This window comes from Acanthochromis polyacanthus, chromosome 12 (genome assembly GCF_021347895.1).
Source record: "Acanthochromis polyacanthus isolate Apoly-LR-REF ecotype Palm Island chromosome 12, KAUST_Apoly_ChrSc, whole genome shotgun sequence".
NCBI classification, from domain to species: domain Eukaryota; kingdom Metazoa; phylum Chordata; class Actinopteri; family Pomacentridae; genus Acanthochromis; species Acanthochromis polyacanthus.
Window position 1 is genome coordinate 3,443,985 of NC_067124.1, and position 22,588 is coordinate 3,466,572.

General features: G+C 40.9%; 1 protein-coding gene across 4 annotated transcripts in view; it reads right to left on the minus strand.

Moving 5' to 3' along the window:
- Nucleotides 1-22,588, minus strand: part of ncalda (neurocalcin delta a) — a 91,949-nt gene that overhangs the window by 60,860 nt on the left and 8,501 nt on the right. For all 4 annotated transcript variants that reach the window (XM_051956441.1, XM_051956440.1, XM_051956439.1 and 1 more), the window contains exon 3: nucleotides 3,155-3,212. The gene's annotated coding sequence lies outside the window, so the exon portion shown is untranslated. The remainder of the gene's footprint in view (nucleotides 1-3,154; nucleotides 3,213-22,588) is intronic.

A 22,588-nucleotide genomic window follows, 5' to 3' on the forward strand; every position in this document is an offset into this window, starting at 1 on the left:
AGTCTCAGTATTTTCCAACTTTGGACAAACATCGTCCCGTCTTACATTGCCACAAAATGGGTGAAAACAGATAGCTATACCTGTATTCTGGAAAATGAGATTACAAAAAAAGAAGTGGCGGGGGCGCCCGTATAGCTCATCAGGTTAAGGGGGCGACCCATGTACAGGGGCTGGTCTCCGACGCAGCGGCCCGGGTTCGATTCCTGCGAGCGGCCCTTTGCTGCATGTCTTCCCCACACTCTTCTTCTCCCCCATTTCCTGTCTACCTTCACTGCCACTATCTAATAAAGCCGAAAAAGGAAAAAAAAAAAAAAAAAAAAAAAGTGGCAATTTCCTAATGGGAATTATGTACCCATCATCACAACATTAAAACTGACAGGTGAAGTGAACAACACTGATTACAATGCTATGTTCTGCTGGGAAACCTTGTGTGCTGGAATTCATGTGGATATAATGGGCACTTTCAACATCCATCCAAGTCTGCACAATCCGCTCTGCAGGCATCAGCATGCAGTCCAACATTTGTGATTGTGTAGACTGTCCACCCTGCAAACACACCAACTGCAGATGTGTGAGGAAAACAACTGGCTGTTATGGGGAGAGACTGTAGAGGATTCCCAATCATCCACACCTTTATAATACACCATTTAAAGAATTGTTTTCAAAGTAGTTGCTCCCAGACTTTGGAGTTATTTTCATCTGTACATGCTTTCTGATGACAGTGCCCAAAAACGGAGAGAAACTCTACACTCACTTAACTTGGCACACCTCAAGAAACATTTCCAGTGACATTGAAAAGTTACAGCCAGTGTTCAAGAAACATCCAGGAAATGCAGCTGTTTGAACCACACCTACATGTACATGGAGTGGTATGAATACAACTTCCCTGGTCTGCTTTCAAAGTCTGCATTGGTCATGCTGAAACCAAGAGATGGCCTTTACTTTGTAAAACCCACCCAAACGTTGCTGCAGCCCTCCTGCAAACCCAAAGGATCCACGGGAACTACAGGCAACATACATGGTAGCCTCAGCTCTGAATGTATAGCGGATGATTTACATATGCATCAGATTTTTACAAATGTATTCAGATAAGAGGGCATTAAGTATACAGTGTTGTGAAGATGGCAGCTCAGTAACATACACTTGACTGTCAGCATAGAAATCCAGAGGTCACAACAGTTATGGGTTTTAAAGCAAGCACTCAGTAGACATCATAGACCATAACACAAGTACAGTTCTTGCAGTTGTCTATTAAATGTATATAAGGATGGTGGCTTAAATGACCACGTAACACAAGCCTTATGCCATACTATTCAACACAGTCTTGAGTAATTAAATATAGACACTGTTTCATTTAAGAGATAAAAATAAATAATTGGAAATGACTGGTATATAGAGAAAACCGAAAAGCTTAATCTTCAAATCAAAACAACACTTCTTTAGCCAGTTGTGATAAATCTATAATTAAGATATGTAATCTCATAGTTGTTGCTCCATGATAACTCATTTCAGTTTGTTCAGACATGCTTTAAAATTAGGTTTAACTGGACACTGCTTGTTGACTCCTGAGAACAATGGCAAATGTGGGTTTATCCAAGGTCACTGCATCACTCTGACAGAGGCCATTATAGTTAGCGTTTCATTAAAACCTAAAATATCACATCAGCTTTGAACCCCTGTTTAGTGAGAAAGGCTGACAGAGTGGATTAAATAATTTTACTAAACACAACCTTCATTTAGTCAAACCTGACCTTAGTTGGTGACCTTAACAAAATGCAAAGCAGCTACAATAAAGTGCCAAGTCCCCCTGATAAGCATTCACATACTCTCCAATAAAGAAATACAAATAAATGAATTACGCTGCAGTAAAACAGCTTAGACAAACCAATAATGATTCTACAGTAGTGTCATATTCAGCACACAGACATGAGGGCACTTTAAACCTCCTCATCAAACCCTCAGCAAGAAAATGTTCCCCAAAATGTCAACCTATTCCTTGAACACACAGACGACTATATACTCCATGTCATTTCATCACAACTGACACAAGTTTCAGATGCTGTCTAAAACAGCCAGCTGCTGTCACTTGATACCATACAAACGTGTAAACACAACTGTAAACTGTGTGAACTTCTCCCATTCTAAGAAAGCTCCTAGATTAGTGTACGTCATCTTAAGGAAGTTCAGAGATTCCAATGACTCCAAGTGACCTAATGTGTGAGTGCGTGAGGCATGGTTGCAGTCGGGCCTTGTTTCACGCAGTGGACCTCTTAACTGGACAAGCTGCAGCTGTCCTGTAGTTTGACAGTCTCACATGCCTGTTTGTGTTTATGGCTAGCAAGTAAGAGTGAATGTGAGGATCAAAGAGCAAAGGATGTTCAAGCTATTTATCTCTTTTAATGTTCCTAACACAGACACAAACACACACACACATATTTGTCTCTGAGTTATGAGTCAGTGTGTGTATGCAAGTGTGGCTGTGTGTAATGGCCTGTGTTGGAAGGGATCTGGGGGCCTGGGAACTGTGTGGAAATCACATTGGGCTTCCTCTGGCTCATCTCAGAGTCATGGGAAACAACACTAACCAAAAACAACAGGGCTCATGCACGCTGCAGAGTGACCACCCAACATTTCATTGTTTAGACTGGACGTTGTAGACCAACTTCTGCCAGAGATAAAAGAGATGGGAGTATGTTCTTCGCACTGACATGTATCTGTAAAACATATTCTCCAGCTTGGAAAAAATATGCTACTGATAAAGACTATTAACAAATTTGCTTAATAATTATGATAGCAACACAAAATTGTCTTGGCATGGTAAAGCATTCAAATTGATATCATTGAACTGAGTTATACTATTTTTTAATGTTTGACAAAATCTCAGTCTCATGGTTCTTAGTATGAGAACTGCATTAGCAGATGGATGTTTAGCTCACGTGTTAAAAAACATGTCAAAAGTAGGCCAAACTTTTGTATCTCTGTTTAGTGCACAATGTTATTTTTCAAATCACTGATTACAAAACTATATTTATATGGCTGAAATGCAGGGAGAATGTGGGTATCAACACTCGTGCCACATTTTGTGCTACATTACTTTCTGAAGACTACATTTCATGTTAAAGATGTCGGTTTCATTCGTTGTTTTTGTACAAACCTTTAGTGTCTTCTTCTCTGCTCACAGGGTGACGTCTTTTTTCCACAATCAGTCAGATCTGTAAAAAAACAAAAGGAATATTTTTATATCAGTAAAGTAGTTTAAGCCTCACTCCTAACTTCACCACTGTATGACGGCCAGCTCTCTGAACTGCTGAGACTTGCATGTTCTTGTGTATCCTTGTCCTTGTGCAGCCCTTATCTTTCTACGTTAAGTTTGGCTTTGATAATGGCCATAAACAATACAACATTTGGTTTCATTTCATTATAATACCATTAAGAGTGAGTAAGTAACAAAGACCCTGGGGGATCCAGAGGCATTACCAGGCTAGATGAGATAGGTTATCCCTCCAATGAGTTATGGTTCTGGCTGGCTCTCCTCCCAGTTCAACATGCACAGAATACCCCAAAGAAAGGCACCCAGTAGGCATCCTAATCAGATACCTGAACCACCTTAGTGGGCCTCTTGCAACGCAAAGGAGCAGTGATTCGAATCCATGCTCCTCTTTTGGCATGAACATGGCCATAAGGCATATTAAATTGAGCTAGCCTAGCCGCACTAGACCCATGTTCTGAAGACACAAGGGTCTAGGACCGCTCAACAGGGAGGGAGGCGGGCTAAAAGGTTGTCTTTCAAATCACTCTGCAGCAATTGGGTAGGTATACAACCAATCAGTGCAACGAATAGGCTAACGTAGTTCCTAGAGCACCGGCGGATTGTGGCTAAGTCCCATTAGCTTCCCAACCAGCGGAGCCAACTGGTATATTAAGGATTTGCCATATCCCGTCGGTATAAGTCCAAATATGTCTTTCTTCTCAATGAAACACTTCAGTGCCGTCCTTTGTTTATCTTTCAAGTTGAATTATAGCTTCAAATCTTTAAGGGCTGTGGCCAAAGCGGAGTCGAAAGATAACTGTTTATTGTGCGCCGGTTGTTTCTGTCAGAATCGTCACGCCTCTTCGTTACGCCAGCCTTCTGACTCTACACTTCATGGTGATTCGTCCGGCCAGTTTTGGGAGCATCCAGCCTCGAGCCTTATGGAGGGTAACTAGACCGACCCTGGCAGAGAATTAAATTCGTTGCCGTGGGTTGTCTAGCGTGGCTAGGCTAAAATTGAGCTGAACTGCATTCAAGTACGGATTCAAATAATGACTACTTTTCTAAAAAAAATTAAAAAAATCTTAATAGCCTCATCTATCTATAATCATGTTGTCAAAAACACAAAATGAAACCAACAGACAAGACCTGACTGTGGTCACTGCACCAAAACTATCTGTCATGTAACATGGGCTGCTGGTCTGCCATATTCAACTGAAATATAGCGAGAAGTGCACATTAAGTGGTACTTTTCTGCTCCCTAAATCTAAGAGAGATCTAAGCAGTGAACATTTAGCATCACTAAACACTTTCTTAAGGTTGCAGTTTTCTAGCTAAACGTCCAAAATGCTCTCTATTTTCCAACATGGAATTGATGGAAGTCTGAATGGCGCCTCCTCTGGTTGTTAGAGTGCCTCAACCACGTACTACAACAGCTACTACAGCTAATCTACAATACATTTTCTGAAATGCATGGCTTCTGTTTCATCTGTTAAAACACTTTAGTGAGTTAAATTATTATTATTATTAATAATAATAATTAACAGCTCTAAACTAAACTGAACAGAGAGAGAAGAAGAGAGACCAACATTTCTCTCCAACCACTTCATAGGTACAGTGGTATGCAAAAGTTTGGGCAACCCTGATAATTTTCAAGATTTTCCTTTATAAATCACTGGTTGTTCGGATCATAATTTCAGTTCAATATATCATATAGCAGACGAACACAGTGATATATGAGAAGTGAAATGAAGTTCACAAGATTTACAGATAGTGTACAATAATTATTTAAACAAAAGTAGGCTGGTGTATAAATTTGGGCACCCTTGTTGTTTTATTGATTTGAATACCTTTAGCACACAAAATTTGTTTGGTAAGCTCATTGACCCTTGACCTACATACACAGGTGAAACCAATCATGAGAAAGGGTATTTAAAGTGGCCAATTGCAAGTTGTTCTCCTCTTTGCATCTCCTCTGAAGAGTGGCAACATGGAGCCTCAAAACAACTGTCAAATGACCTGAAAGCAAAGATTGTTCAACATCATGGTTTAGGGGAAGGATACAAAAAGCTAGCTCAGAGATTTTAGCTGTCAGTTTCCACTGTGAGGAACATAGTGAGGAAATGGAAGACCACAGGCACAGTTCTAGTTATGCCCGGAGTGGCAGGCCAAGAAAAATCTCAGATAAGCAGAGGTGAAGGATGGTGAGAACAGTCAAACTCAACCCACAGACCAGCTCCAAAGACCTACAACATGATCTTGCAGCAGATGGTGTCACTGTGCATCGTTCAACTGTTCAGCGCACTTAATAACAATAATGGATTAGATTTATATAGCGCTTTTCTATTCAGGCATACTCAAAGCGCGTAAAATGGATCCATTATTCATTCACTCACTCTGGTGGTGGTAAGCTACATTTGTAGCCACAGCTGCCCTGGGGCAGACTGACAGAAGCGTGGCTGCCAATCTGCGCCTACGGCCCCTCCGACAACACCAACATTCACACACCAGTGTGAGTATCCGCACTGGAGGAAAGGCGGGTAAAGTGTCTTGCCGAAGGACACAACAGCACATGACTAGGTCAGAGCGAGAATCGAACCGCCGACCCTTCGATCATTGGACGACCCGCTCTACCACCTGATCCACAGCCACCCATCTGCACAAAGGGATGCTGTATGGGAGAGGAATGCAAAAGAAGCCTTTTCTGCACACACGCCACAAACTGAGTCACTTGAGGTTTGCTAAAGCGCATTTGGAAAAGCCAGCTTCATTTTGGAATAAGGTGTTGTGGACTGATGAACCTAAAATGAAGTTATTTGGACATAACAAGGGGCGGTATGCATGGTGGATGAAGAACACAGCATTCCAAGACAAACACTTGCTACCCACAGTAAAATTTGGTGGTGGTTTCATCATGCTGTGGGGCTGTGTGGCCAGTGCAGGTACTGACAATATTGTGGGGGGGGCGGGTGTGGCTCAGGTGATAGAGTGGGTCGTGCAATGATCGAAGGGTCGGCGGTTCGATTCCCGCTCTGACCTAGTCATGTGCTGTTGTGTCTTTACCTGCCTTGCCTCCAGTATGGCTACTCACACTGGTGTATGGATGTGGTGGTCGGAAGGGCCGTAGGCACGGATTGGCAGCCACGCTTCTGTCAGTCTGCCCCAGGGCAGCTGTGGCTACAAATGTAGCTTACCACCACCAGAGTGAGAATGAGTGAGTGAATGAATAATGGATCCGTTGTACGCGCTCTAAGTATGCCTAAATAGAAAAGCGCTACATAAATCTAATCCATTATTATTATATTGTTAAAGTTGAAGGTCGCATGGATTCTAGTCAGTATCAGCAGATTCTTGCCAACAATGTTCAAGAATCAGTGACAAAGTTGAAGTTGCGCCGGAGCTGGATACTTCAACAAGACAACGGCCGTAAACACTGCTTAAATTCTACTCAGGCATCCATGCAGAGAAACAAGTACACCTTTCTGGAATGGCCATCTCAGTCCCCAGACCTGAATATTACTGAAAATCTGTGGTGTGATTTACAGCGGGCTGTCCATGCTCGCAAACCATCAAACCTGACTGAACTGGAGACGTTTTGTAAAGAAGAATGGTCAAAAACACCTTCAACCAGAATCCACACCCTCATTGGAAGCTATAGGAAGTGTTTAGAGGCTGTTATTTCTGCAAAAGGAGGATCTACTAAATATTGATGTAATTTTTCTGTTGGGGTGCCCAAATTTATACACCAGCCTACTTTTGTTTAAATAATTACTGCACACTTTCTGTAAATCCAATAAACTTCATTTCACTTCTCAAATGTCACTGTGTTCGTCTGCTATATGATATATTTAACTGAAATTGCTGATCCGAACAACCAGTGATTTATAAAGGAAAATCTTGAAAGTTATCAGGGGTGGTCAAACTTTTGCATACCACTGTAGGAAAGAATCTTCAGTCACTGCATGACAGGTGAGAGAGAGATGCCCTTTCTCTTAAATTATGACACATATTAGAGAGATATTTTAATAAGTTTAATTAATTGATTAATCCCAAACTTCACAGAGCGAGATGACAATGAAAAGCAACGGACAGTGTTAAGGGAGGGACACTCAGCAAACCGAGCTGTACAATATGTGACTGCATATCACAAACTGAGGGACACATGATGAAAATATCACAGAATGTGACAAATAATTATCATGATATAGCCTCTTATATATGTGACGCACATGCACTTTTTCATTTCTTTGGGCATTTCTCTTGTTCATTTTATCATCTGATTCATTTATTCTACTCAATAAATTGCTTTTTTTTCCTTAGAAATTTGTAATTGCACATTTGAATTACGTCATAAATAAATAAATACTTTGGCAATATTATTAGTGTGATATCCATCCATTTTCCTCTGTTTATCTTGCATCGGGTCGCAAGGGCAGCAGGCTAAGCAGGTCATTCAACCCTCTGCCAGCAACCCTTTCCAGCTCCTTCTGCAAGCGATACCAGATGAAATATGTAATCCCTCCAGTGAGTTCTGGGTCTATCCTGGGTCTCCTCCTAGTTTAGCATGACCAGAAAAGACCCAAACGAAGGCACCAAGGAGGCATCCTAATCTGAGCACCTTTATGGGCATGAATATGGGAATAAGCTCAGTGTAGAGGTGCATTTTGAATTGAATTGAATTCAACTGAGCTGAATTGAGACGGAGAAAGTGAGAGAGAGAGAACTGGAAAAGCACTGTCCTTCACATAATGTTCTAGTAACTTATCGACATAATATAATTATAGCCTCTATTGGGTTTCTGCTGTGACTGTATAATACACATGTAGACTCCCCTCTCTCATTTAATAACATGCATTTGCTACCATGGTTAATGGTCTAAGGTGTCTCAGATGCGTCACAGGTGCAGGTCTCACGTAGGTTGTGTGGCCGCTCTAACCTATTAAGACAGGTGTTGAAATGAAAAGTCTGAATGTCTGCAACCACAAAGCACAAGTGAGGTAAGTAGTGAGTCTACAGCCGTGTTATTAGCCCTGTGAAGCTGCATAAGAAAGCCCAGGTCAGCACACCAAGGGGCGATAAAACAGGATGATAATGGCACCAAATTTTACTGTGAAATTCAGATCTTGCCTACGTTATTACTTTTGCAGAGATCAGAGATCTACACTCGGCAAATGAAAGCCGCTTGATCCAACCATCACAACAGGGCCAGTTGATAGCTAGACTCTTCTCCTCTGTGGTTCTCCGGTGGTGGAACGAGAACGAGTTACCAAACTCTGTTCCATCTGCAGAGTTTCAGAAAAGACTAAAGACCCAGCTCTTCACTGAGCACCTTAGCATTTGACAGACTACAAAAAAGAAAAACACCTATTACAGCTGCACTGCCTATAGACACCATGGTCCTATCACATCTGAACTTGTTTTATGGCACTTACGTTGTTTTCTCCTGACTAGATCCTTGCTTGCGTCGTTTCTACTCTCTGATGTACATCGCTTTGGATAAAAGAGTCTGCTAATTGAAACTGTAGAATTGTAGAGATGATAAAATGCTACCTGAAGCGGGTAAAAATGTCAGACTGAGCAGAGAATTTTTTGAAGCTATCTGAACATTCGACAAGCAATTCTGATGAAGCCTACTAGCACTTTAACATAGTTATAGTACTAATGTTAACATTTTGTTTCTTGGAGGTGCAATCATCAACTTGTAGCTTAGCATATTAGCTTGGTAACGCTGCTAAACAGCACTAATCACAAGAACAGCACATTCACCATCAATATGTTTTTTGGTCTGAACACACAAATAATCAATATCGTCATCTTATAGCTTGTATGATTAAAATGCAGTGTTCAAAGATGTTTTTACAGTCTGGTAGAGAACATAGCTACTGTATTTTTAGCCTGATAAACTGGGAATTATTGGAAGTAAGTATTACCCTTGAATAATCTATATTTAGAATAGAGTAGGAGAACTCGAAAAAATCCCAAAGCTAAAATCTAATTTTAGGCCAAAAAAAATGCCTCTAAACTTACAGTAAGGGCAGGCCAGCAGGGTGTTGTTTGCTAAAAAACAAAAAAACAAAAAAACAACAACAATATAACAAAACAAACAAAAAGAGTGCTATTAAGCATGTGGACTTTTAAATAGGTGAGTTTTTTTCTGGATGAGATCCACTTGGATGAGCAACATGCAGTGTTCACTTAATGTACAGTACTTAGTGTTATGCATTTAACACAAATGAGGCTAAAATACTTAACAACTATACAACTAGAGTTTTTGTGATTGTACAAGAAATCTCAGAAGTTAAAGTGGGGTGAAGACATGAAAAGTTAATGCTCAATAGTACAGGAATTGAAACATGTCTCTTCATAGCACATGAGAAAAAAGTAGAACTGCATTGTTTAAAGGGACGTCATAGAAATAAATAAAAACTCTGTGTAATGTCACATGGAGGCAGAAACATTTTTTGTTTGCTATTGAGCCTTTCAGCACAGAGATGAGCAATTTCATAATTATTACTTTTCAATTCTTGGAGTTCTTTCTAAATATCAAACAACACGACCTGCTCTTTGCAAGTACAAAGTGTTCGTCTTTACTGCGACAATAAGAGCTGATGCCATAAAAGCTTTTTCCTGTTGTGTGCCTGGAGCAGAGGAACGTATGGGGAAAGCCATCTTCTGTGTTGCTGCGGCTGAGGAACAGAACAACTCCTGAGGTTCCTGTCCTCTCACTTCCCCAGGATCTCTTAAATAACATAACTCTTCCAGCATGGCGCAGCTTGGTAGCCACAAACTCTCCAGGCAAACCGACAACTCTGCATGTATGTGTGAAGCAGAGTGGTTGTGTGTAAGTGTAGCGGTAACACATACAAAGGAAAAAATCATTTGTAACACAGATTCTATCAATGCAATTTAATTCAAAGAAGATCTACTCGAATGAAACAATGAAACATGAAACAATGTTCCCATCTCTTTCTTTCTGTCTCTCCACATGCTTTAAGTAGCTGGAAATACAGAAAACCAGAAGGCATCAATCATTTGTACACAGCACAGAACTGTAAAATGTTTGAGGAGTAGCAGTGTCCACACATGCAGTGTAGCGTGAGCAGCATGTTTGCAGAGCAGCAGCAGCTTCAGTGCTCCATCTGTGTCTACACAGGATGCATTCAGGCACAGTAATAAGCTGGAGGTCAACTGTGTTTTGGCAGCGCTCACAACCCAATACACAATCACTGTAGTTACATGTGTAAAAATAGACCTGAAGCATTAAAAATATGCTCTGGACTGCGTCTACAAGCAAAAAGAGAAAGGCAAGCACTGGTCATTACGACACAAATCATTAAAAAAGGAGCATATCTATGCCATCGAGGCACCACATGAGAGGGACGACTGAAAATCGTGTCTGAAACACTTTGTGTGTAAACAAATGCTGCAAGATAGCGAAGCCATGCTAGCAACTCTTGGAGGCTGTGTGTGTTTTCTGATGTTTAAATTCGTTCTAAACAGCTGTGAACGCATTTAGCAAATGAGCCAAAGTGATTTGCTAAATGTATTTGGAGCTACCGCTTATATAACTAATCCGAGCAGCAATGATATTGCTTGGATGTGAAAGGATTCAGCCAATTATTTAGCTGATTAACAGATCAGTGGAAAAACAATCAGCAATGTTTGTAATTGAATCATTTCGATCAAGTACAAAGCAAAACTCTGAAAAAATAAATCAATAAATAAATCAGGTTCCACCACCTTTAAATGGCAAGATTTGCTGCTTCTCTTTGTCATATATTATTGTGAACTAAATAATTTTATGTTTTGGACTCGCGGACAGACAAAACAAGACATTTGAAGATACCAGTTTGGGCTTTCAGAATGTGGCAGAAAGACCTCTCAGAGACCAAATTAACTTGAATAATTAACAGCAGAATGCTCAGTCTTTTGAAGGAATAAAACAGTTAATTAAAGACCTTATAGTGGTTACTGTAAACTGCTAAAGCGATAAAGATGATCTCAGCTAAACCTATTTTATGTCATCATTGTAAGGAGGAAGATAAATATGGAGAACCTTTGGTGGTGACAACAGGATTGGTGCCAGGGTAAAAAATGAGGTCAATAGGAGATTAAAATATTAATTTGAAATACACTTTTTGTAATGTTTGTTTTTCTGTGATTATTATGGTGCAGACCCACTGCTGTACTTTAAGGGAAGAGTCCTGTGAAAAGGCCTCCGTAACAGTTCCAACTATAACTGCAACACTGAGGTGTTGCTGCTATAGCTTTCCAAGAATAGTTTCTCAGTGGGAAGGTTTTGTACTTTGGAGGATAAAAACACACACATCATATCATGTGATATCAACACTTTCTAGTGTTGGGTAATTACGTTAGGGAGCTTTTCCGTAAATATCCTACAATGGGCTTGCTCATAAGGGAGCAAACATTTCTCCTACGTTTGCAGTAACAAACCGGCACTTTTTCTGTCGAAGAGGAAGATAGGATTCATACCATGGACAATATTCAATCCATCAAAATACAATCCAACAACAATTACTACAACCACTGACGTCTTTAAATCAAACAGCATTATTTCCTCTGGTTTGTGAATGCTGGTTTGGCTCAGGGAAGTTTTAATGGGCTCATGATTGAAAGCAGAACCACAAGTGTTCATGCACATTTATATTCTTACTCTCATGCACATAAAAATTCGTATGTACATAGACACCACAGACTGTCCTGGTCTTGAGCATATTTCACACACCATTTGTGACTAAAACAAACACCAATGACCCAGTAGTTAGCCTGTCTGGTGACCAAATATGGAAAGCAACTTCTGGCTCAATAACAAAATTATTCAGGGAAAAGAGGAAAATGCTTGAACAAAACTAATAATAGACCCGAAATGTATGACAGAGGCCAGCTTTTGTTTTCAAGAGATCAAATTCAATGCCATTACATCATCAATGAGCTATTCCAGCAGGAATAGCAGCTAACTATAAAGGCTCATTAACCATTGGAGCAGCGGGGCTTTTTAGTTTCATCCTTTTTGGTTTCTGTAAGGATGATGTCGCTTTTCCGTTTCTTGAAAACCTCTAGGGAAGTGGTCATCTCCCCCGTGGAGACACATCGTTTCAGTCTCAGGGCAGACCAAACAGAGAGAGAAAGAGATGTATAAAGGAAATAAATGCACAGAGACACAGCCAAGCACAGAGTCTGGAGAGCTCAGGTTGTCTTTGAACAAAATGTGACAACAGGGGGACCTCAGCCTTTCACTGATGCCATGGCAACATGTTCCATGCATATGGTAGGTTAAAAGAAGTGAGAGGATCAGGTGTAAAAAATACAACAGCATATGAGTCTGAGAGACCTATCAAGCATTAAAACCCCTCTGTGTGTTAGTGTGTGCATTCATGCAAAACATCAAATGCCAGCGGCTGTGTCAAATGGGCAAGAAGACTGTGTAATTCAAGGGATTAACATTTTATTAGCAACAAGCTCCTGGGCCCTATTCCTGCTATGTTCACAAGGATAAGACATTTTTATAAGTAACCAAACAGCACTGACACTTATAGCTTGACAGGAAAATCATGTAATTACAGGGCTTAAACGTGTGTAGCAGTCACCTGCTACGACTAAATCTACTGTCAGAAAATTGTTCTTCTGGTCTCTCTGCTCTGTTCTTTTTACTATTTTCCTGATGCATGGAAGCCTGTTTGTGCTATTGCCCCATCAGAGGATTTTGTCATGGCTGTTTGGATTGCGGGCAGCACAGTGGCTCGGTGGTTAACACTTTCACCTTGCAGCTAAAAGATCTCCCTTCCCAGCCTTCCTAGGATCTTTCTCCATGGAGTGTGCATGTTCTCCCTGTACATGAGTGGGTTTTCTCCAGGTTCTCCAGCTTCCTCCCACAGTCCAATAGCATGCTGAGGTTAATTGGTGATTTTAAACTGTCCATAGGAGTGATTGTAAGTGTGATTGTTTGTCTCTATATGTAGCCCTGTGATAGACTGGCGACCTGTCCAGGTGTCTCCTGCCTTCACCCGAGTCAGCTGGGATAGACTCCAGCCCCCCACGACCCTAATGAGGATTAAGCGGTGTATATATGATGGATGGATGGATGGATGGATGGATGGATGGATGGATGTTTGGACTGTGGTGTGACACAAATATTCAAGTCATATGGAAATTTAGCATATGAGTTGGGTACGAAAACTTGAAAATTATTCACCACAAAAAAAGCAAATCAATACTGCAGCTGTTAGGAGGTTGATAGCTGTTTACAGACAAGAAAAGTCTCAATATGGTTCACTGTTTGGGACAAATATTTTACGTTTTTATGTGAAAAAGCTTTATTCATATTTCTCTAAAACCTTCCATAGTCTAATGTACTAAGTTTAAGCAGTTTAAGCAAAGTTTACTTGAAGAGCTCCATCACCATTATAAAAGGAACATACTAACTCAAGCAGCTGGCCCCACACTGCAACAGCGGCAGATGCACAATAACAACCTGTGGATGTACTTGCAAAGAGCACGATGTAAATGTTGTTCGCTATATAAAGGATTTTAACGAGGCCAATGTAAACCCTCACGACCACATGTATACTGAATTTTTTTTTTTAAAAACAACATAATGCACAGAGAAAGACGTAACAATGTATTGCTAATCTCCTAGGACACCAGCCCAGTCAGTGTGGGTGTCTGGACGAGACACGCTTGCTTGCTCATTCGCTCATCTGCTCAATAAAACTGGGCTGTGGCTGCAACGTGTTGTCTTCCTCCCATATTTGCTGTGGTGTACTCCCACATGTAACCCCCTCCTCTTATTCGCTTTTTCTCTCACTCTCCCCTACTTGTGGCAGACCGACTGTCATGGTTTGCAGCCCACTCATTACCGTTCCCCTCATATAACTGTCGCTCCAAGAATCTTTCATCCTACTTCTCCTCTACCGAACACTGGGTGGTAAACCGGAACATTACATAAAGACAACGTGGGCTTATGTATGTGTGTGTGTGTGTGTGTATATATGTATATATGAAAAGTTATTAGACCACCCTTGTTTTCTTCAATTTCTTGTTGTTCATTTTAATGCCTGGTACCACTAAATGTATATTACCTCAAAAAATACAATGAAAACAACAAAAAATGCAGCTGATTACCGTATTTTCGGCACTATAAGGTGCACCTAAAAGCCTTCAATTTTCTCAAAAGCCGACAGTGCGCCTTATAATCCGATGCGCCATACATATGGATCAATATTGATTAACCATGGCTACCATAGTCAGGGGGGTGTCGCAAGGCATCCAGCCTGCCGGAAATTTATAAGAAGAAGAAGAAGAAGTCAGGGGGCGTGGCCGAAGTAACAGCGGTAAGAACCGGTAAAGAGTAGTCAGGGGGGTGTCGCGAGGCATCCAGCCTGCCAGAAATTTCTAAGAAGAAGAAGTCAGGGGGCGAGGCCGAAGTAACAACGGTAAGAACCGGTAAACACAAGACCACATGGAACTGAAATTCAAGCAGATTACCCCGTGATGTATGATAGATTGCACTGCACACCGTCACACTGCCGTTAAAAACGCTTTAACACTAGGAATTCCAGCCCTGAGCCCTTTGGCACATATATCTCTGCACCTCAGAGAAGAGCCACTTGGCACTAATCGCTGGTTTACAGACGCTTTTGTAACCCCCCGACCGTCCAGCATTATATTTTAACCCCCCCAAAAAAACACGAGTAAACAACTCCCCCCCAAAAAAAAAAAAAACCCAAGAAAAATGGAAAATACCCCGCAAAGGACAAAATAACCAGCCAACAACGTCTGAACAAAAGGACTCTACCCAGCATGCCTAGCGACCCAAACCATGCCCACAAACACCCAAGAGCAACACCATGACTCTGGACTACATGGCTGGAAGAGACCCAACCTTGAGACCAACAGAGAAAACCAATCTTGAGGGAAAGTTCCTCTATCTCCCCCAGGGTGAGCTCAAACAGAGCCCTGCACACCTCCCAACCCCCAACAGGGGCTGCTGTAAAAAACAAAAACCACCACCCTAAACAGGGTCTGGCATGTGAACTGATCTCTGGAAACAGTCCTGTGTGGACGGCAGAAACGGCTTTTTCTTGTAGCTTCTATTCTATGCGCCTTATAATGCGGTGCGCTGTATATATGAAAACAGTTTTCAAATAGGCCATTCATTGAAGGTGCGCCTTATACTCCAATCAGTCCCTCCAGGATTTCGCGGGCGTTTTTCGTGATTGTTGTGGCCGAAAATGCCTGAATTTGTGGCAGCTTTTCTAAAAAACTGCGATAAAAGTTGCGATGTTTTAAGCTTATTTGTTGTGATAAAATTGCGGGAGACAGTGACAATTGCTAAAAAGCTGCATTTTTTCCAGCTTGTAGAACATGTTTCAATGCTGTAATTGACAATATTTATTCCGAAATTAATTATTTAACATTCCGACCCATTTCCACAAAAGCTGGCGCACCATGGTGGGAAATTAGCAGCAGCCAGATACTGGTTTAACATGACGTGACCTAACTATGCAGGGGGCGACAGGAATTGATGGGACTTAGAAAGACCCCCACAATTTAATCAGCTGTTCCTTGTGCCGTTTCCGATACGTCCACAGTAGTGGATTTTTGTAGGATAACAATGATGTGATCGTCAGCAGGCTGCTGAGGTAGCGTTCACTTGTTGCCATGGTTACCGTGCCTCTATCACATGCCGTGCTGCTACCTCAATGGGAAATCCTTAACAAATCCGTGGATCCAAACTTTAAGCTGTATCACTGCCGAAGTCTAAGCATTTGGTCCTTGTGTCATTTCTGACCGACCCTGAAATTTTCATTCAAATCCCTGAGTCGGTTTTTGAGTGATATATGGTAACAGAGGAAGGATTCACACACACTGATCGTCACATAACTCTGCCGTATTCTTTGGTTGAATAATTAATCTAAATTATCTCATTCTTTCAGTGCTCTAATGGATCTGGATGCAACAGCTTCTATCATGGTGATTTCTCTGGTCTGTTGTCCGTTCATTTCAGCCATTCTAATATGTTTCATGTTAAGAAAAAAGCGTGTATCCATCAATGATTTTTTTTTGTATTCCACCACAATATTGCATGGGTGTAAAACAGTTTAGCTCTGCTTTGGTGAAGAACATCAGTGAATTAATTGTTTATCACGGTCTTCAGCAGTAATTTTTGTTGTTAAATGAGAGACATTAGTATCGCACACGTTTGCATCTTCAAACCATAAACAAGGAAGTGAATTCGGTGACGTACGCGCATTACGTTTGCGCTGGGAGCTGCTATGATTGGTTGAACTCATGCGAGGCGGGCCAAAATTGCGAGAAAGTTGCAGTGATTGGACAAAATTGCAAGGTCGCGCAAAATTCAAGGAGACTGGTTGATTTCGCGTGAATTTGCGCGATTGCAACATCGCAAATTCCTAGAGGGACTGTCCAATGCGCCTTATAGTGCCGAAAATACAGTACAATAGTGCATGTGGTTGTGTGAGTGTGTTCACCTGTTAGTTATAAAGGTTTATAAATAACAAATATAATAAACAAAAATAGTTTTGTAATGGTAAAAGGTTGTCATTATTCTGAATATGCCCTCCATGTAAATATCAGTGAATTTTGTGTATTATCCAACATGCTGTATTCTGGCAGAGTTTCAAGAGTTCTGTTTTGCTCCAGCAGGCTAGTGGAAAATTTCCAGAAGTGTTATATAGCTCCTGAGGCAGCACCACCCACCACTGTTCCATCAACCCCACTTCCAGGTACAAAATTAGGCTATCTCTGAATTAAAGTGACTAAGGGGATTTTTCTATTTATGTAATGTTTGTTTTTTAAAGGTTAAAAGTGTAAGTGGGATTATGCTCTGCTTAATCTCAATGGTAGGAGCCAACAAATCCAAACAAGATTAGATTTACAATGATTTTGAATCAGCTGTTTACAATATATTTTCACTACTTTTAAGACTAATTTTTCTCCATATTATTGGTTCTAAGCGCTGTTATATCCATACATTTTTAGCAGGACACTGTGTGCAAATTATACCACAATTGTTATGCCCATGTTTTCCCATGTGCAACAACTCGAGGCGCATCTCACATGAAGTAGGGTATAGTCCGTAAAAATCCCTGTGAAGTATACAAAGGTCTTCACACTTGTTTGACAGTGACAGGCATTCCTGCAGCAATACCATTCTCACATAGTGGGAAAGCCCTGTGCTAATTCAGGGCATGTCCATGGACTCCTGGCCAGCCAGGGTGTGAAGCCAAAGCCTGTCAGTGAAGCTTAGCAACTCCTCTCAGCTCTCCAAACACAAGTCCACAGCTATTGATGCCATCGCTTCTGACAATTTGTCTGGCCTGGCTGCTGGGGTGTCGCTGTCTAGCTGGTGAGGTAATGGAGTGTGTGGTTTAAGGCTGTGTGTACAATTTTTAGCTCTTCAGATTAAAAATGCATACTTATCTACATCACATTCTTATCTTGCTCTATAGAAAACACCTGTTCGCACTGTGTGTCTTTGTCTGATTGCATCTGGATCAGACTGACTCATATTTTTAATAATGGCCACATATGTTGTGTGGATTCCATTTATCTGGAATCTCTCTCAGTCTATATATTGCATGGAGACCAAATAGGAGGAGGTGAAATTTAGCAGCTGTTGTACAGATATGATATTAGCTATGATATCATTTGCTTTTATCTGCCAATGACATTTATTACTGAGAGAAAGATGAATGTCTTATAATCATCTGGACAGATAAGTGAAGGTGGTCTTATTATACAACAGCCCCACTGACGATATGAACAACAGAAATCAGCCACAGGAAAGCCAATTCTTGGCTAAACATTCACCTCTAAATGTGAAACCCAGCTGCACATAAGTTTGAAGTCACATACGGAGAGGACATGACATAGAGACAAAGAGAGATCACTGTGAAATGCCACAGCTGCTGCCCATTAAGTTCAGTTCATACATGGATGCACCATGGTTGGGGTTAGGTCACGTTGTGCTCTGGGGTAGATGCTGATGACTTTGATCACCTGGGTGATGCTGACAGAGTTGTCTACCGATGGTTCCAGCACGCCTGCTCTGGGAATGAGGATCCTTTATGTTGCTTTTAGTTTATGTATGAAATATCTTTGGGACACTGGGTCCCATTTCAAAAAAGTGGATGTCACAAATGAAGTAGCAGCGTGCACTTTGTTTGTCTGAACACAATTTCTACAAAGTCAGCCTCTCAGTATTTCAACGCTATCTAATCAGCCGGTTGTACATCAGTCCAGACTTAAGCCTTTATTTTGTGCTGTAAAAACACATTAAGCCTGCAAAAGCTGATTGTTGGTCACTTGTGTTGAGCAGCATACCGAGTTGTGTTTACAATCAGCGGTGCTCAATAAAAATCTGTCATGTGAAGATCTGATGCTTTTTCTCAATGACATCTGATTTTAAACTGCAAAATATTCGAATTTGAACTGCTAGCTAAATACACGAGAATACCTCATCTTAGGAAACTACGGTAGAGCTGCTTTAATCATTTTCTGCTATTTTACAGACAACGTTATCAATTGATTGTTTCACAAAATAGGCTACGGTTTAATATAATAATGAAAGTATCATTTGCAGTCTTACACTGCCCAGTTATAACCAGCTAACTCAACAGACTCAACTGAAAACCTTTTCTGATCGTGTGTGAAGGAACAAAAATTCAGCTCTATTGAGCATCAAGCCCTGAAGCCCATCACCAGATTGTTAGACACTGGCAGTTGGTCTCTGAATGTCTATCTGACGTTAATAGAGAGAGGTTTGCCTCACACTCACACACAGGGTTGAGTTATAACAGCCAGCTGGTGCGTACAGCTGACATATGAATGAGAGCTACAGAGGGAGAGGGGTTTCTACACATTCCAACAGAAGAATACAGTGAAGGGTGAGCGCTGATTGAGAGCAGATTCTCAAAGTACAAGGCACAAAAATTGCAGAGACTCTTCCTACAAAAATCAAAAACCATACCTGATCTAATTTTGGTCTCTGGAGGACCCATTATATAAGCATTTCAAGAATCATCTGCACGGGGCGCTGCATCTCCTTAACTGTGTCAAAGCTGTGACCCGTCATTTGAACTTCAGTTTCTAGAAGAGTCAAACAAAATCATATCTGATGAGTAAAGGTGGTGGGAGATGACTGTGGTTTTCTGGCCCAAAACCCCATGTGTAATCAATGTGTTGTGAGCATGAGCGCAGTGCAAGTGATGTACCCACTTGCCAACGCACCACAGTTCAGGCCATTTGGACCAAATGTTCTCTCTTCAATGCACACAATGTGAAGCTTTGTGATCACATCTTATAAATATGGTCAAATGTAAGAAGAAGCCAACCGTATAACAATGTGGATCAAAACTCAGAGCAGAGCCATGGTTCTACAACCCAAACAATGTAGAGCTATTAGCAAAAAAAAAAACTGTACTGTCAACACTGCCAACAGGATCAAACTGAAAACTGTAACGTCACGCCATGAAGACAAACAAACTGGGGATTAGTTACACTCACTGACTGGTCTCCTTTAATAAAACTGTTTGAAAACAGTTTATCAATTTAGGATTTTATTAAGCGTGTTTGAAAGATTGCAAATCTGCTTTATGAAACAATTTCACACTACTGGAATCTTAAGTGCAATAAATTAAATAAATGTTATAAGTAATCAACAGCCGAGTGCTTAAAATCAGTAAGTGCTACAGACTACAATCACTTCACTCAAATTTGCATCATGTTCAGTGTCCCCCATTCTCATGACCTAACACATCAGACAGGCTGGCAGCGCATAGCTGTGATGACTCACAGGTCAGAATGGAATCAGACCAATCACAAGGCCAGGTGTCAGCACTAAGTCATCTGTGGACTGCAAGCTCACTGTGACACACACGACGACACAGGACCGGTGCCTTTCATTCTGCGTAATCCTTCCACACAGTTTGCATGCTGTCACGACGTGGTCTAACATGAAACCAGACGGATTTTTTTGCACTTGGCCAGAGAACTTTAGTATGTAAATGTGAGCTCAATTAAGTCATCAAAGTCTATAATTTTGACAAATTAAACACAATATGTGTCAGAAAAAAATCCCTGAGTGTCACTTGAGGGGTTTGACAAGATGGTATGAATTCAGGCTGACAATTAGTTTTGAAACTTCAGGGCAGAAACAACAATTTGACAAAGACTCTAGACTGAGTAACTTCTGCTTTTGATATTTTGACACATGAATGTTCCTTACATTTGCATTCTTTTATAGCACCTTTACATCAAGGGTGTTTGTGTTATTAACCAATAAATGCATCTTTCATTTCTCTGAATAATTACATACATACTTCTGCACAAACTGTATACAACCAAGATTAAGCTAGAAATCAAATGAACATTGCTTGTAATCTTTCTGGGGTGTGTTAACATATAATACATTATGAAACTTTACAATCATTTGTAGATGTTATTTTTTTAATTGTATAAATATCCTCAATATATAGTACACACCTCAGTTTTTGGTACCTGGTTGAGACACCAGGCAGAGCCTCTAACTGTTTAATAGGATGAAGTTTGAGGTGTATTTCTTGACCACATGTAAGCGTTGTACAAAAAGGAGTGCACTTTCTTTTATGACTTCTAACTGTGCCAGTTGTGGTGATGAACTCTGCAGCAGAAAGTTGTGAAAAAGGTGTTTGGCAGCAAACGTTTAGTTAGCAACATAAATCTCATGCCAATGCTAAGCAAGGTTTTTAAATGCTAACAAAGGCTTGAGCAGAGAGCAGCTCCAGCTGTAAACACTGCTAATGTTCAGGAGCAGCAGGACTCTTTTTACTTGCTTCCAACAACATCAAAACTGAAGTAATGAAGTCTGAAGTGTGATTTGAATAGTAAAAAGCGTAGTTGTAGCCAAGTAAGTACTGCAGTACTGAACCTGCAGTTCCAAAGGTTCATCTCTATGGATATGAGACCCACTAATGTAGCCAAAGCTGAGAGCTTCTAAGATTAACCAACAAGATGAAGCATGACTATGATGCTACATCAATGCTCCACTATTTCACATGCACTGCCACTTGCTTGGAATGAAATGAAGGCTAGTGTTTTTCCAGAGAACACATGTTTTCTGGCTTCACAAGTTGGACATTTAGCCTGTGAGGCTTACTCATAGGACAAGGGTCAAAGCAGCAGGGAACTATATCTGACCAGTAACTAGACATATCACAGATCATTGTGCAATGCAAAGCACACAGAATCTGATATTTGTTTAAAATCCTCTGCTATCACTGTGCTCCAGTTGTACTTCTAAACAATCTAAATGACGAATGGCACAAAGACCAGTAGCCAGCTACATCTTCACTTTCCAAAATGTTGTCTTCGTTGCTAACAACAAAGGATTAAACTGGAAATATACTACTTTAAGGTTTGTACGTTCTTCATTCAGTTTTATGACAAAGAAATAGCTAAATATATTTATATTTAGGGCAATGATGACAAAAACTGAATAAATGACTGAGCATAATAACAACAAAGATGAAGTGAGACAACCTAAGAAGTGCAGTGTGCTAATGTTGATGTTGTAAGACAGATGTAGAAAAGCTTGCCCTGGATTTAGTGGCAGTAATATCAATCACAGAGAGGAGGTTTGCTGCTCAGTGCCATCTCTGCAAGTCAGTCCAGCCAGAAAGTTAAACATGGAGTGGTGAAAAGGAGCGTTTGGGATGTTTTTTAAAATAATAGAAAACTGACGGGCATGAATTCATGAGTGAGCCACTCAGCAACACACTGGATTCCCAAATGATCTAACCAGTGTGCCAGGCTTTCTCCTGAAGGCAGGGGGCAGCCCATCTTGTTCACTGGCTCAAGCTGTCCCCAGCGCGTCTGGAGCAAACGTGAAGCCGACAGTTGATGATCCTGTCTGATCTCAGCCACTAAGTCACAGTGTGTTGAGCAGAGCTGAGTTAAGGGGAAACCAGTGCAGAGCTGTGCACAGCAGCAGGTGGGAGTGATGCTGGGATGTTTGTCTGTACGGTGCTGCTTCAAGGATCTTTAACTGATGACATGCCTTGACATTTAGAATTTCAGCAGATAGTTTATCCTCTTAATGGAGCATTAGAGAAATATAGTTTTAGCCTATGTCTTTTAGCTCCCATCATGTGACTATGATGTCCTGAGTTCAGATTTGACATGTCTCACATATTGTCCCCCTCAAAGTCTTCCAGCCTCGGTTATCTCAATATTTAAAGTCTATATACAAATAAAGGCAGACATGCTAAGCAACAAAAAAAAATCTGCCTGTAATTTGATTCGTTCACATTCTTGTGG